Below are 18,124 nucleotides of genomic sequence, written 5' to 3' on the forward strand. Positions count from 1 at the left end.
TTCAAAGGGTTGTTAAGACTTATTCACATTTTTTTCTTTTTTAACAGTGTAGTTGTGTGTGAAATTGTAATTTGGAGTAAGTACAAATGAATTTTTGTTTATAAAAATAGTACTTGTTTAAAATATTTCCTAACATTTTCTCAAATATTTCAGAGAGATCAGAAGTAACTTTTTTTTAAAAAAAGAAGTGCAGTTTATAACCTTTGACTTCCTTATTTTAAGACAATCTACTTTAAAAATTGATTATTGGTCCATCTAAAAGAGTTTTCAATGAATTAAACAACTTGATAAACTAACACTGTTGGGTGCTGGTGAACACGTTTTCTTGCAAAACAAACGTAATTTCTCATACGAAGATAAAAGGAATCCTGGAAAATGATATACCGTTTGAAAGCCCATTAAACAAGGAAACTTTTACAAAAAAAGTGCCAGCACCTAGGTCTAATAATGATCACATAAGGGCGTAATGAGTTTTCTTAAAAATTTCGATTACTTTTTGTTTTTCCAGTATCCAAGAGGAAGATTGAGGCTGTTTGGAGAATAACTTATGCTTCGAAATGGTATCAATTTTTAGAAAATTTATCTGCCTTTCTAACCGTGTCATCAGAATCGAATTCGGACTAAAACTTTCTGAGTAATAACGTTTTTATTGCAAAAAAGTAATGTTTTTAGAAAAAAAATTAAGTGACGTCACTCAAGAACAGTGGAAAATATGAAGTTGGCCAATACGTCATTGAACTCCACTTTAGATGTAATACACACAGTAGGCCTATCGATGAAGTGCCGTTTTGGATGAGTTAGCTTTTAAAGTGAAAAACGGGTACTTACTTGTGTCCTTTAAGCCTTCTATCATCGGGTCATAGGAGCTTGCTCGGTCATTCCTGCAACAAGACAATGAATCTCATGAAGCTTTAGCTGTAGATAGATTGCACGCACCACTCTGTCCTTCAAAATTATTTAAAATTTAATTTTAGTAGTTTATTGTAGAAAAACAAGAAATTAGAATTTCAAGTTAGATAAAAACCAAAAAATTAACGCTTTACAAAGACATTTTCCAGAAAAATCGGATTTATTTTTTCCCCCAAAATTGAAATTTTTGAGTTGAAAATATTTCTGAGGAAAATAGAACACCTTCATCGATTATTATGTTTTAAATATACGAGGTGTGGCTATTAAATAACGAGACTATTGCTATAAAACATTTTATTTTAAATTTATACATATTTAGTTATTATCTCCTTCAATATACACCCCTCCCCTATCCCTACAACGCTCCATGCGAATTTACCATTGTTCGAAACAGTGCTGGAAGTCTTTTTCTATCAGCTCCTGCATGACGCGTGCCGCTTTTACTTTCACAGCTTCAACGGACTGAAATCGTGTTCCTTTTAATGCAGATTTGACTTTTATGGATCAAATAAAAGTTCAATGCAGCGTGAGCCGGCTAGTTGTTTTGATGGAGAACCCATGACTTGTTCTTCCATAAATCGGGTCGGTTTTTTCCTTACTCTTCCACGGAGTTAAACAAGCACCTCACGGTAGTAATGTTGATTAATTATAATCGATATTTTCAAGCCGTTTTAGACGTGGAAAGGCGACCCGGGCGGTCTTCATTACCGACGTCTTCTAGGCCATCTTGGTAACGCTTGAACCACTCAAAATCTTACGCACGTGATTAACATTCATCGCCATAAACTTCTTTTAATAAAAGATAAGTTTTAGTAGCGGTTTTATCAAGTTTTGATGTGAAATTTCACAATTCGTTGCTCTACTATATGTGTAGTAGTTTCATGTTTTCGGCAAAACGAAACTAACACCTCTTACACAAACGGACGGTTCCGGTCAGACAGATTTTTCTACAAACACGTGAGACGATGCAATCGAACGAGAAGGCTTTACGCTGCACAGCTGTACGGTCGTTAGGATTTGGTTCTTCTGCAGCAGCATCAGTCTCATTATTTAACGTTATTATTTTGAAAACATAGCACATTTCTCTGATTTGAGTCCAATAGCAGTAAGCCACTAGTTCTTCTTCGTCAGGATTGTAGTTTTGTCGAGAAAAATGTCTTTATATTTTGGTTTCACCTCATCCAGAATTAGAATTAACTATAAAGGCATCAACCCAACCAGTATTTTATAAAATAAAATTAAAAAAATAAAATAAAAGCTACAAATTATCTTCAAAATATTATTAACTGCACACCCTAAAGACACTAATTCACTCTCGTAAAACACAGAAATATACGAGTTTTTACTCTCGTAATTAAACAGGCACTTTGGATCACAAATGTACGCCATATCAGTAAAAACAAAAAAAAACGGTTTGCGTACAAAGCCTGAAATGACTGAAATCTTGTTAGGCTAATTTAGGAAGGTTGAAGGCATTTACTGTAACTTAGTACAGTAGTGAAAATGAATTGTCGCTGTGATCATATTCACCTCAAGCAACCAATTAAGTGTTAAAACAATCACTTATTTTACCAATAAATAACTTATCTATTAGTTAGAACCTAATATTTTTAATAAAAACCACCGTCACTCTTCACGCGTATGTCATGCAGGTTAACTTAAGTGGTAATCTTCTTAGAATTGCGGAACGTTGAAAATGCAGGGGAAAGTAACATGCAAATACAGTGGTACCTCGGTTTCTCGACCACAATTCGTTCCAGAAGTGCGGTCGAGAACCGAAACAATTTATCTCATGAGAAATAATGTAAACTATGTAGTTTATTTTGTTTCTTCAAACCCGATCTCTCCCTCCAAAGGAGTGCTTCAGGGCGAAACTTTAAGCCCTTTACTGTTCACTCTTTTTATCAGCGGGATAATGGAGCAGAAGGGATACGCATTAACAGCAGAATAGACCTGTTACTCCTCATGTATGCCGATGACATTGTCATTGCGGCATACTCATGGAAAGATGCCCAATCTAAACTTAAGTTGTTAGAAAAATACTGCCAATTAAATGACCTAACCGTAAACACCTCAAAAACCGTTATTGTTCCCTTTCAAAAATCGCCCCGTATAAAAGTAAAGACTCTGACATATTGCAACGTGCAACTCCAAGGCGCAAAATCATTTGTTTATTTAGGTGTCCCCGTTTCCAGTTCGGGCAAATTTAAAGTAGCGTCGGATCATTTTACCGTGAAAGGCCTTATTGCGATACCCAGGGTAATGCAGATGCTTTCTTACTATAAATCAGATGAATGGGGACCCAAGATACTTCTTTACAAATCGATTGTTTCTACTATACTGCTTTACTGTTCTGAGGTCTGGGCCCCTCATTATGTGGAAATTGTGGAGAGAGTACAGTTGAGGTTTTTTAAAACTTTACTGCGTCTCCCACAAAATACTCCGAATCATTTTGTGCGACTGGAGGCGGGCTGCATTAATTTAAGATCTCTTGTGTTCGACAGAATGCTGAATTACTGGTATAAGATTCTCACTATGTCGGATGACTGTTTACAGAGGGCGTGTTATTTAGAGCTCTTCAGACTGATTGATAACAGAGTTATACCTTTTAATTGGGTACGCTCGCTTAGAGACCAGCTAGTTACCATTGGAGCTCAGGATGTCTGGTTCTCACAAACCAGTTTTACTCTATAAGAAAATATGCTCAACTTAAAAGAACAGTTTAAAAACCATTGTTTAAGCAAAGATGTGAATGCCGCTATTCATTCTAATTTTAACAGTTATTTTAGAAATATTAGCACTTTTAATATCGGTGAAAATTACCTACTTTTTAAAGTTCACATCAATAAATTAAGACTGATTGCTCAAATTCGCCTGGCTAGCTGCAAGTTCCCTACATTGTCTATTAAAGGAAACAAATGTAAATTTTATCCTGAAAAGTGTTGTAATACCTGTTTCACTAACAGCTCAGATAGTCTATCACATTTTATTGTCAATTGTCCGTTTTTTAACTCAATTCGGGAAAAACTTATTAGTAAATATTTGAATGATACCAGTCCCCTGGAATCTCTATTAACTATCAAAACTATTGAACAAATTAACGATATCTACCATTTTTCGCTAAAGGCTATTGAGAAAAAAACCAAAGCAATTCAGATAGTTTTAGGTCAAGCTGACTGAACATTTGATCTAATAAACATTAACTGAACAGTGTTTGTAAGACGTTTCATAAATGTGTTATTTTTTGATACCACTACTAGCGAATTTTAAATTGCTCTTAGTCACTCATTACCATTAGTCCAACCGTTCAACTTTTACTCTACATCTCCACAATATTATTAAACTAGTATCGTCGTTTCATTATTTCGTGAATAGTCTCCTATTCTTGTTTATAAAGATCTTGTATTTTAAGTGACTTATTACTTTATTTTTCTTTTTCTATTTTATTATTATTTCTGTAATTTCACAAGGATAATCATTTATTTTGTACAACTATGTGTATATTGTCAGACTCCTCTGCAAAGAAGATGTATCTTCAAAAGCAAATAAAAATTAATTAATAAAAATAGTTTATTTTGTTTCTAAGCCCCAGAAATATGCCTAACTTTTACTGGCCTAATTTTTTATATTTTATATAAACAAGAAATAAGATCTAAAGGTGTAAATATAAAAACAACTCGGCTCATCTCGGGTGTTCGAGTTCCAAATGTTTGTTCGCATTTCAGGACAATATTTTCTCTAATTTCTTGGTCGAATACCTAATTTGTTCGAAAGTCAAGTCGTTCGAAAACCGAGGTATCACTGTATGTAAAATATTATGCAACTGGAATATTAGCGAGTAATTAGATAGACAATAAAACAAATACAAGTTGCATTTTTTGCAGTTACATGAAATATATTACTTTTTTCTGCAACCATGTGGGGAAGTTCTCATTACTCAATTAAAATCAGCTGTGTAATGCCCAACTTCCCACACTAGTGGGGAAAAATTCCCATTAGTGTCACTTTCCTCACTAGTGAGTGGAAAAACTTTATTGTGCTTCCTTGATATAAGAAGTTTTGTTATTAACATAAATATTTTCTGTAAAACTCTAATAAGCTTATTTAAATTTATTTTATTTAAATAATTAAAAAACGAATATTAAAAAATAAAATAAAAATTGAAAGGAATATAGAAATAAAAATAATATTTTAATAAATAATTAGATATTTTTAATTATAACAGTTAAAAAGGTTATAGTGTTACCTTATAGAAATTTAAAATGGATTCTAGTGATTCCTGTTTAGAAAACACTCCTCCATCAATAAAAGAAACAGCAGAAAATGTAATAAGTAATGTAAATACGTAAGTAATGTAAATAATTGTAATATAACAATAAATGTTTTTAATAAATAAATTACTTTTTGTAGACTGTAAAAATGAAATTTTTAATTTTTTTAGTTAATAAATCTAATGGTTGCAGAAAAAATATAATATTTAACTCGAGTGTCAAGTATTTTCCTCACACTCGGCAATTTGCACTTGCACTCGCCTCGCTTCGCTCACTCGTGCGTGCAAACCCTGCCTCGCGTGAGGAAAAGTACTACTTTCCACACTTGTTAAATAAATAACTATTATTGAATTACTATAATATATTTAAGGATCCACTGAAAACAAATTAATACTTGCAATTAAACAAAATAATAAATTTAAAGAAAAACATGGTGCTTGATGTCTCTCGCAAATTTTTGGAATATTTGGTCCAACGAACGAAAATGCATTTCTAGCTCTGAGTTTTTCGATTTCTTCGCGTTTCAATTATTTTTTATTTAGATCGATAAAACCTGATTCTAAAGCACAACCATAATTTTTTTTATTAACCGCAGAGTTAGCGGTATTTTCTTAATATTTTAATGGTTACCTACGATTTGAAGAATGAGTTATTAATTCGTCTTTCGATTTGCAGACAATTATCACCTTATGCTATTTTCTAAATGGTTTAGAAATGCTATAAGAAACCTGATTTATTTTATCTTATTTTTTCGTTTAACTTGAAGTAATTATGATAAAACTTATTGTGCAGTCCAGCTAGACAGCGATATTTGTTCCTAATCGTAAAAATGGAGTCAGACAGGTGACTAATACTTCTCTCAACTAGCGTATAAGCTATAAACATCTACTAACAAGCAAGCAAAGCGAATACCAATTGAATGGCTGAAAAAAATGTATAAAAAAAACTGTTAACGTGACGGCATAACGTCACCGACAGACGCATATGATCTATGATAACTGCGGTAGATTGCGTACTGTATGCTAGAAACTTAACCTTGTAAAAATTAGTCACCTATCCTGCCGTACCGATTTCGACGAAACATTACGCATGAATTCATCAGGACATAAGTAAAAATTCTGTAAAAGTGGTAACACACAAATCCATATAAACCTAACGATAGAGAGAGTTGAAAACTTTTTGGTGACAAGCAATTTTAAGGTTTTTTTTTAACAATAGGCCGTTTGTCTCAAAAAAACAATACCTTTACAATCTGTTAGATTATTAAAATATCCACTATATTCTAAGTTACGTCTTAAATTGTTAGGTTCTAGTTGAAAAACTTCGATAAGTGAAAATAAAAACTGAATATGCAAGTCGTTAGTAAAAGGTTTATATCTAAAAATGGTCAGCACCAAAATATTGTCAGTCCTGCTCTGTGCTGCCACTCTCCAGTAGGCGATATTCAATGACGACCCAGCATCACCTGCAACACCGTCCGCCCAGCGCAGCTTCGGCCTTACAACTCTCCTAACTCCATAGAGGTGCTCATCCGTCACCTTCTTCGGGATGTCCTCGTCCCTCATTCACTGAAGCCCAGCCCACTGAAGTCTAGCCAATTTCATGAATTTAACCACATCTATTTCTTTAAACATTACATTAAGCTCCTGATTCTTTCGAGACCTCCATTCCTGAAAATTCGCCGCAGTATTTTCCTTTCGAAGGTCCAAGTTTCAGAGCTGTATGTCAAGACTGGGCCGGATCAGGGTCTTGTACAATCACAGCTTCGCCTGCCTTGATTACAGGTGACTTCCCAGATGCTACCGAAGCCCAAAGTAGCTTCTGTTAGCCGCTACAATCCCTTCGCCTTATTTCAGCTGGCACGTCATTATCTTCGTTTCACATTTTCGAATGTGTAGCAGCCAATTATCACCTAACTTGTGGTTGGTGTACTCCGACCTGTTACAAGTACTTGGTCTTCTTCTCAAAGAGGGCGAGTCCCATCCTTCTAGCTGGGCCTGCCAAAGCTAGAAACGCTTCCTCCACGGTTCTGAATGATCTTCCTATTATGTCAATGTCTTCGGCATAGGCAAGTAGTTGAACAGATTTGTTAGATATGATGCCATCTGTTTGAATGCACGATTACACACGAAATTACGTTTGTTTTACAAGAAAACGTGTTCACGAGCACTCAACAGTGTTAGTTTATCAAGTTGTTTAATTCATTGAAAACTCTTTTAGATGGACCAGTAGTTAATTTTTAAAAGTAGTCTGTCTTAAAATAAGAAGGCAAAGGTTACAAATTACACTTTAAACATTAACTTCTGGTCTCTCTGAGTTATATTATTTCATCTGTTCCTCTTCAAATTGCTCTTAATTGCATTATTTATCTTTAAGTTCTTAGACGTTGCTGTAGAGACAAAAAAAGAGACACATTTCAACTCTAATTGTACCAAATTGGATTGGTGATAATGTTTTTGGGGGCTCATTTACATCATAATTAGGCTACTTCACTAATTCGCGGATTTATGCTGGGTGTTGCATTTTAAAAGAAATTGAGACAAAACAGCTTCATTAGGTCTGTCACAAATTATATTCCTGTAAATGCATGCAAATTATAACTAGATATTTTGGGGCATCAATGAATGGTTAACCTTAAGCAATTGTTTCGTACCATTTGCAATTTCTTTAAATCAGTCTAGCAAGTGGCTCACTAACATTTGAACTAAACTTCCATTACTTCAGCGATCGCTGTTAAAGTGTATTTCACATGAAACTTGGTGAAACCGCTAATGAAACTTATCTTTTATTAAAAGAAGTTTATGGCGATGAATGTTTATCACGTGCGCGAGTTTTTGAGTGGTTCAAGCGTTTCCAAGATGACCGGGAAGACGTCGGAGATGATGACTGCTCATCCACGTCCAAAACGGATGAAAATATCGATTAATCAACATTACTACCGTGAGGTGCTTGCTCAACTCCGTGAAAGAGTAAGGAAAAAAACGACCCGATTTGTGGAAGAACAAGTCACGGGGTTCTCCATCAAGACAACGCGCCAGCTCACACTGCATTGTCTGTCAAGACGTTTCTAGCCAAGTACAACATCCCAGTTTTAGGCCATCCACCCTTATTCGCCTGACCTGGCCCCATGTGACTTTTATCTGTTCCATAAAGTCAAATCTGCATTAAAAGGAACACGATTTGCCAGTCCGTTGAAGCTGTGACAGAAAAAGCGGCACACTTCATGCAGGAGCTCACAGAAAAAAGACTTCCAGCACTGTTTCGAACAATGGTAAATTCGCATGGAGCGTTTTAGGGATAGGGGAGGGGTGTATATTGAAGGTGATAATAACTAAATATGTTTAAATTTAAAATAAAATGTTTTACAGCAATAGTCTCGTTATTTAATAGCCACGCCTCGTACAACTACCTTATTACTGGAGGCCGCCCAAAAAATCCATAGCATCACGCATTCCTTTCACAAAGTTTACCAGGGGAATCATCTAGTTTGACAAATCTAAGTACTGTCAGATCCAAATAACCTTCTTTTTCAAAATTTTCTTTCGAACCAAAACAGCTTTAGCGAATACAAAAGCAGCAATGTGGAAAAGAACTCAAACCCAAGGTTTCATGCAGCAATATCACTTAAAAATATCGTTTCTAACAAAAATACTTAAGCTGCTATTTAACAGAATTATTTTTTCCAAGCAAACTTCTGCCTTACTGTTACACTTCAAATTTATACTACAGATTTTAAATAAAATTTAATGAGAATACATTAATGGAATTGTGCGTTGCTTTATCAGAACTTAATAGAATTCGAAACCTTACTTTGCTGTTTGCAACATTGCTTTGAAACACTTTTTGAAATTGATTTCTCTTCTTTATTCATTTATTGTGAGATAAGGGTGATAAGCCAAGCAACTAATCAGCTAAGAAAACCTTGCATTTAATAATAAAATCGTCGCATTTCTTAAAAAAACAAGATTAATATTCTAATCATGATAATACAAAAAACACTTAAATTAATAATTTTACACGTTTTAATCCGACTCATAACTGAAAAGATATCTAGATTAAGTGGTTTCGAAGCACCATTGAGTCCTTACAGAATTAGGATCCTTTGAATTTCCTACATGTAGTAAACCAACACAGAAATTTATTGATTGCTAGTTATTTGAAGTAAATATACAGGGTGACCAGAGTTATATGCTCCACCCACTTTTTTTTTTAACGGCGCGAAATTTCAAAAAAATAAAAAACACGTATTTAATCATTTTTAGTCTAGTTTATTTTCAGTGATTGACCCATTTTTTTAAACCCCTGTATCTCGAGATACAGCATCCAACTTTGTTTTTTCAAATGGAACGTTATAGTTTTCTTTGCATATTTTTTGTAGTATTTGAGCTCCTAAAAAAAACAAAAAAACATTTTTTGAAATCGGTTAGGTTTTTCAATAGTTATGGTAATTTAAAATATGAAAAATAAATTTCAGTTTATTGTCAAAATTACGTTATTTTTTTTAAAGAATCTATTCAAACTGGGCACAACCAACGGATAGGCAAGCCAAAACTCTGGACTCCCACGCTTTGCTTGTAGCAGCACTTATGGTGGCGAAGTCAAGATCTAGGCAGGCTAGAAGTATTCGACGTTTCAGATCATCAAATGAAGCCGCGGGATTAAGGTTACTGTACACTTTATTTTTTAGATATCCCCACAAAAAATAGTCCATTGGGGTTAAGTCAAGAGATCGAGGTGGCCATTGGATGGGATAATGAGTCCCTAAGCACTTTTCATGGAAATTTCTGTCCAGTTAACCTCGAACCACTCTCGCATTATGTGCCGGGCAACCATCTTGTTGAAAATACATATCTAGCCGACGTTGTAGAGGAACATCTGCAAGCAGAACTGGCAAAATATCTCTTTAAAAAAAAGTTAGATACCTTGCACCCAGTTAAGTTCTTTCTGTAGAAGTATGGGCCGATTAGTTGATTTCCTAAAACTCCACACCAAACGTTTGTAGAAAAAACAACCTGAACGTCGAATAACTGTAGCCTGCCTAGATCTTGACTTTGCCACCATAAGTGCTACTACAAGCAAAGCGTGGAAGTCCAGAGTTTTAGCTTGCCTATCCGTTGGTTGTGCCCAGTTTGAACAGATTCTTTTAAAAAAAATAACCTAATTTTGACAATAAACTGAAATTTGTTTTTAATATTTTAAATTACCATAACTTTTGAAAAACCTAACCGATTTCAAAAACTTTTTTGTGTTTTTTTTTAGGAGCTCAAATACTACAAAAATATGCACAAAAAAATATAACGTTCCATTTGAAAAACAAAAGTTGGATGCTGTATCTCGAGATACAAGGGTTTAAAAAAATGGGTCAATCACTGAAAATAAACTAGACTAAAAATGATTAAATACGTGTTTTTTATTTTTTCGAAATTTCCCGCCGTTTAAAAAAAAAGTGGATGGAGCATATAACTCTGGTCACTCTGTATGCTAGCTTTTTTTGAAAAAACTTTTGCTTCAATTCTTTCCAAGTGATTTTTTATACTTTTATAAGCCATTCACCAAACATTGTAGGGTACACTACGTATTAGAATTACTATTGAATAAAATAAGAATGGTTGGTGACTGCTGCATTTCGGGAGGAAAGGTCAAGTTCACCACAAGAAAATGCACTTTTTCTTTCATTCCATATAAATGAAGGTTTGTTTTTGGTCAGGAATCTGTTTTTACAGACTGAAAGTGTACACTCTCCTGAATAAGCGAATTAAATGATTTAATAATAAAACCGAAATAATAATAAACGAGTAAGTTCAGTTCGCTGGTAATGACTTCACTCTAAACAACTCCTATAAAAATACATAAGATCTTCATTAACAGAGAATAATATATGTGCTATAAAGAGATTAGAAGGAAAAATGGCCGTGGATAACACGGTTACATTGCTTAAACTTCTCTGTTAAAATCCACGGCCATAATAATAATAATCCTCCCACGCGGAGGTCCCAGGTTCGAATCCAGCTGCTGACCTCTTAGATTTTCTCTTCCTAGGAGCTTCTTACAGCTCACTGTCTCCGGTGATGGACAGTGTTGTCTGTAACGAGAGAACACTGTCCGGAGGCCGACAGTGCACTGGAAAAAGCTCCGGGCGCCAATAACCTCAGCTGTTGATGCGCCAAAAAAAAAAAAGAAAAAAAATAATAATAATACTAATAATAATGTGCTTTAATCATTAATTTTTTTAAAAATAAATTTATAAGTCACAATTTAATCAGAAACTTAAGCAACTAGTGCATGAATTTATCAACGGCAATATAAAGTAATGTAATCGCCTATTTAGGCGCCACAGTAGCCGAGCGGTTAGAGGTGAGACCTGTAAAGCTAATAAGTATTGTGGTACTGGGTTCGATTCCCGGTCTTAGGCCTTGGATTTTATTTAATGATTAATAAAAGAAATTTAGAGTAAAGTATGTTTGCTAGTGGCCTCCGTCCACGACACCTAATTTGGTAGTTGGACATAAAGCCTGCCTGAAAAAATAGGCAATTACTTTTTTTTTATCGCCTATTTTTTCAGGCGGGGCTTAAAGTCCAACTATCAATTAGGTATCGTGGACAGCGGCGGAAGCTCATACATTACTGTAAACAATTTTTTCTATCAAATAAAAAAGTAGCCATAGGCGGGATTCGAACTGGTGATCTCCTACACACAAAGCCACGCTCTTGACCACTAGACCAACATCCGCCCCACTACGACAATATGTATGTATACTACAGCAATCTATCTAAATGTATATAGTATACATGAAACCAAGTTAAATATAATATGTAGACAATCTTATGCTAGAGAGCCATCGTTTCTAACAAAGACGCTGAAGAGAACGTTGAATCAAGTTACAAGATTGAAGGAGGTGTAGATTATAGAACCAAGAGGATGACATAAGTTAGGCCATGTAAAAAGGAAGAATAATGGAAAAGCTGACAAGCTAGCTAGCAAAAGAAGGTCATCCAGGTGGGTAGTAGCACACAAGGAAAGTCACATTGTAAGATGGTAAGTCTAACAGTAATGCTTGACCTGACAGTATTGCTGGTGGCAAGGCGTTGACACTAAAAAGCGAAAGGAAAGAATGATGGTCCAAGATTGTTGAGAAAGCTCTAGTAGGTCTTTCTAGGGTCATAGTGCTAGAAAAAGAAGAAAAAGAAGTTGTTGCCATCCGTCGAGTGTATGGATTTTTTTGGTTGTCCAGCCATATGGCGTCTCAGGTTTTGCAATCCAGTTGTGGTATGGATTTTAGAGTACTCACATATCATCAGAAAAATATTCTTTCATTGAAACTGGTCAGGTAGGACATTTGTGTAAGGGTTGATCGTCAAAAAAGTGCACGAAAAAGCGTATCGTTGAAAAACACCCAACTTTGACAATTTTTTTCTCTTTTTCTATAAAAGATAAAATTCCCAAATTTTCTTTATAATGTAGGATGAATCCTCGTTTATAAGTGTAATTTTTTAAAAGTGCATCTTTACAACCCCTTAAATTCTTTGCACTGATGCTTAACCAAATCCTAATGAAATAAGTGTCCACTATAGAGACTTATATTTGTGAATATTTTAAGATTGTATCTCTGGTTTAAAAAAAAATAAATATAAATAATCATTCTCATAATCACTGCACATAAAGGAGCCACAATAGATCTTTTATGTCGCAGTGAATTTGGCTTGTAGTCACTCCTTTCATAATTTACAAGCCTCTATAATTAAATCCGTGTGCCAAATTTGGTAGGTTGCCGATCACTGGTCTAGATCTTAAACCTTGTACAGGTGCTAGAACCGTACAAAATGCTGAAACGACATTTTAAAATGGAACTAAATTTCAGTTGTCACTTAAAAATCTAGTGTCTTTTTTTGGTGAAGCAATTGAACATTTTTTATTCACTGAATAAATAGATGTGTTATTGTTATGTGAGTGTACTGAATATAAATCAAAGTTTAATATAGAAGAACTGGAACCATTTTTTGGGAAAACAAAAATGGCTAAAAAATGATGTCTAGTCAGTATAGTGACAGTTCAAGTCGAACGATGTTTTCTTTTTTTTCAAATTTGGAGAAAAAAATGCTTAGAAAATTTTCTCGTAATGTTATACGGAAATCGACGCACTACAATAAGCTGAAAGGTTACTTTGGTGAAACGATGGCCAAAATCCTATCCCCAAAAAGGGCCAATATAAATATAAAATATCGAGATGAAAATGTGGTTAGGTTGGCAGTGCTGGGTAATATCTTTAATTTTATCCGTCTTAGCATGCGTGTTTATTGCATCCCTGTACTGTTTAAGACTTCCATCCATTGTCAGAGGTAGATAATTGAGTTTGATGTAAAGATTTCGACTTCAATTTTATGTTTCCGTTTCGCACTACATTCATCGACTTAGTCCACGATCCCTTATGAAGGGGAAAAGTATAGCTCTTCTCTAAGAAATCATTTTATTCTCTGGAAAAGGTAACCTAATTTAAAACTAGAGGAGGTAACGTGTTAGATAAGATTATCGGGGTGGGACCTATGCCCCACAACACCACAGCCACTAGAGGCTTCTTGTGTCTTCCCCTTTTTTTGAGTCTAATAGTTGGAACCTCCCCTAATAAAAAGGTTGAGGACTTTCCCTACTAGTTCTTTTTGCGCTATCTCCTTTGGTCTTAAAGAACCAAAGGTTTCATAGCGCAATTGTACAGACAGTGAGAGGCCGTTTCCTCCTCATCCTGGACAACCAATCTGCACAACGGTTTTGAGCTAATAAACCCCTCTCCTTGTACAGATGACTAATGCCCTACTGTGTAAAATGTTCTGGAGGTGTAACAGTATATGTTGCTCATGTCCACTTTGTTAGGCTGGGATACCCGAAGGGATGCCAAATACCCTGAAGAAGTGGCTAATCCACTTTCCCCTAAGGGGAAGGTAACGTGTTAATTGCCAATGAGTTGCAGACATAATACTAATTTTTGCATTTTATTTTTAATGATAATTAGGTGCGTCAATATCTGAAGTTATTAGCGCCCGGGAGAGCTTTTTTTTTCAGTGCACTGCCGGCCTCCGGACAGTGTTTTCTCGTTTCTGTCCATTACCGAACAGTGGAGCTGTAAAAAGCTCCTGGAAAGAGAAAAATCTAAGAGGCCAGTAGCTGGACATAAGATTAATATTGTGCTGTTCTTTAATACCAAACCTACCGACAGTTATGCATAACTTTGACCAGTCAAATGACCGGACTTTAAAATTACTTAAATTTCTCATTATAGAATGAAGATACTAATTATTTAACAATGAAAAAGCGCAGTTTCTTTTGTTTAAAAATAAATCTCGTAGATTTTACTCTTGATTGTATCATTTTTTATAATTATAGGCTTCTCGATTGCACATTTCTCGCATACGTATTTTTTACATTTTAGACAGCATTTTTTAGACTTATTGCCTTTGCAGTATCTTATTTGGCTATTTTCCGACCACTTTTTCGTGTACTAATATTTGTCATGCTTTTACAATGGTAACACAAATTTTGCCTTTAAATTTCACTTCCGGTAATTTTGTTAAACAAAATGTGCATTCTTCGGTTTTGCGAACGTTTTAAAGCCAACAAATATTTTAAGTACAAATTTAAAGTAAATAAAGAATGAGTTATTTATAGTACAAGTGAGGATAGCTTACTTTTTATAACCTAGTTCAAATAATGCCTTACACGAGGATAGTTGGGTGTGAAATACATATCCTTAAATATTCAATGTTCTCTTTTTTCTGAAATCAAATCAATATTTCTGATGAAAAACCTCAAAGATAAAAGAGAAGACTACCCGCTTAAGGTTAGATATGATACTGAATTTAGAATATTGAACTTGATCTTTAGAACTGTAAACAATTAAAAACAGTACAATAAAGTAAAATTGCTAAGATATATTTTAAATTAATTTTTTACTAATAGTTACTTTATAAAAAAATTATTTCCTTGAGAACTACAATAAAAGGTAAGCTATCGCTTGTTGTGATGTGCAGCCGAATCGGATCATGGCCGCACGGATGTATGATTTAACTGGAACAGTATCATGCGGTGGGAAGTTGAACTTGTCAGATGTCAGGTGCTGAGATCTAGTGACCAATTTAATTACCACAGAGGTCAGCATAGTGATGCCTGTTGCAGGCAGTTAGGTGACATGAGTCCGAACTGAATCTCAAGCTACAAGGAGAAACAAGTGCTCTGAAAACAAAGCTGTATTTAATTAGTGTTGCATTAAACGAGTCCCTCTTTTTTGAATTCATTAAATTTGAATAAAATCGATGATTGGAACTGATTCGTAATTCTTCGATCACCGATCCATTCCAAGATCCATTCAAATATGTGATCTGCAACTTAATTAATGGATTTTTTGTTTTTGTTTAAATAGTTGTACGAAGTTCTGATTGGAGACTTGGAACAATAAATAAAATGTTTCAATTTCTAGACAGAAGACTCCAAGACGGAGGAGGGTGTGGGAGCAGGAGTGTACGGGATGAAGCCGAAATGTAGCTTTTCGGTTAGCCTAGGAAAACTAGCTACAGTTTTTCAGGCTGAGCTAGCTGCAATTAGGTTCTGTGTTGCCGAGATTAGTGGGCGAGGAATTATTGATTCTAAGGTCGTGATTTTCTAGGACAGCCAGGCGGCTCTACGAGCTATCAGTTCCTACCAGGTCAATTCAAGGCTGGTTTGGGACTGTCTGGGTGCTCTGAAAGAGATTAGTGACCAAAATAAGGTCTTTCTGGTTTGGGTACCTGGTCATTCAGGACATAAGGGAAACGAAGTGGCAGATTTATTGGCCCGGTAACGCTCTGCGGGACACTTCTTTGGCCCGGAGCCCTTTTTTGGGAGTTCCGAAGTGTGTTAAGTCTGCGGCCATTACCTTATTGGGTGCAGAGTAGGTCTCAGAATTGGTGGTGGGCCACCACTGGGCAGAGACAGGCGAAGGAGGTCATAACGGGCTATTCGCCAAAGCTGACTGCAGGTTTAATCCGTCAAGGCCGCGTGGGGCTATAAGGATAATTGTAGGCCTATTAACCGGCCACTGCAGGCTCAGGAAACACATGCATCGCATGGGCCTGGCAGATGGCTAGCCACTGTAGGTTCTGTCAGGAACAGGAGGAAACGGCACTGTACGTGTTGTGTCAATGTGAGGGGCTTGTCTGGCTAAGGATGTTACTTCTCGGGGAGGAAAAACCAAGGCCTGTGAGCTTTACCCAGAAGTCGCACTCAAGAATTAAGAGTCTGCTTAAACGGATGGGTCTGGAGGGCGAGCTATAGAGTGGGGTGAGTCATAATAGATCCAAAGGGGTCGCAGTGGCGTAGGCCTTGAGGCCGCCCTAGTTTAATTTATCTATCTATACAGAAATACTGAACATTTTTTTGTAAATACGAAACATTTTTGAAAATGATGTGTTTTCAAGATTTCTTAAAGAGAGATATTTTTTTAAATTAATTTTTGTGGTGAATGACGAAAGATGAAGATTCTATTAACCGCTAAATTATTATTTTAAATTAAAGGCAAGATCTTTTTCATCTGCAGAAAATGTTTACTTCTTTCAAAAAATTAAAAATATTTTGGTGAAGACTTAGCCTTAAATCCAAAAAAAGAGAAGCTACTACGTCACCAGTTTTTAAATCACGAATCAAGGTTGCAAGAATGCGTTGAAGTAAATCAATTTAAGCAAACTAATTGAAATGTTACTAAACTATCAGATCCATCTGTACAACTTCAGCGTCTGAGAGTTTAAAAATAAAGTGGCGATAAGGTAATCGGCATTTACTCGGTACAGACTCAAGTTATCGATTTCAAAAATAAAAATTTTATGGGAGAACACTGACTTTGTCAGTGTTATTATTATTATTATAATATTATAATTATTGTTACTATTTTATTATTATTATTGTTATTATTATAGATCTTAGCCTATTCCTTAGCGGGGACCTAGCCTCTAACCACTCTACAGGGTGATCTATTTAAAACGCACCAATCGCTAATAACTTTTTAGGAAAGCGGAAATCCGGAAAAGCCCACAAAGTAAACTATATGTTTTTTTTGGTATGGTTTTCAAATTTTCCACCCTCGCTGCTGTATCTTCATTTTTGGCGGAGTTACGGCTAAAAAACTGATCGGGTTTTCATCAGGACCACTGTTTTTGACAATGACTATAAAAACTACATAAAAAATTGTGAAAAATGACGTTCACCCCGTTTCGATATCCCTAATATTAGTTGAAATTTTTAAGATCAAAGTTACAATTTTATCTTATTCCTGATCGGTTTTCAATATTAATTTTCCACCAGAAATACACGTTTCGGGAGGTCCTCTGAGACTGGGTACGTGGCTTTGTAAGTCGGAGATCCCCAGTTCGAATCCCACTTATGCAGTCATTCATAATACTTAAAAAATCATAATACTTGTTTTAATAAAATGTTGACATACGCGGGATTCGAACTAGGGATCTTCCACTTACAAAGCCACGCTCTTGATCACTAGACCAGCACTCTGGCAAGATATTCTTACTGCAATCATAAGTGAAGAAGTCTTACGTACTGGGTACATTAACATGATGTGATGATTGCTTTTATTTGATGATAAAACAAATTTGTGAATCAGGATTCACCCACAACCATTACATTACACTACATTTTTTTAAAATCTTCAATTATTATTATTTTTGTTCTTTGCGTCACAAATAACATTTTTTGCAGTCAGAGGACCTCCTAAAACGTGTATTTCTGGTGGAAAATTAATATTGAAAACCGTTTTCGAATAGATAAAATTGTAACTTGGATCTTAACCCTCAAACCACAAGATGCGAGTCGGATCCGACCCGAGGCGAAAACAAATTTCCATTGTTCCCCCCACAATTAACTCTTAGCGATTAGACTCGGTATACCCTTTCTGTGAGTCCATAGGAAGAGG

At 35.3% G+C, this 18,124-nt stretch overlaps 1 protein-coding gene across 12 annotated transcripts in view; it reads right to left on the reverse strand.

Moving 5' to 3' along the window:
* Positions 1-18,124, reverse strand: part of PMCA (plasma membrane calcium-transporting ATPase 3) — a 451,317-nt gene that overhangs the window by 191,411 nt on the left and 241,782 nt on the right. For all 12 annotated transcript variants that reach the window (XM_074142761.1, XM_074142762.1, XM_074142745.1 and 9 more), the window contains one exon: positions 829-881. The gene's annotated coding sequence lies outside the window, so the exon portion shown is untranslated. The remainder of the gene's footprint in view (positions 1-828; positions 882-18,124) is intronic.

Source organism: Rhodnius prolixus, unplaced genomic scaffold, assembly GCF_049639745.1.
Source record: "Rhodnius prolixus isolate KJV_2025 unplaced genomic scaffold, Rpr scaffold_12, whole genome shotgun sequence".
Lineage (NCBI taxonomy): Eukaryota > Metazoa > Arthropoda > Insecta > Hemiptera > Reduviidae > Rhodnius > Rhodnius prolixus.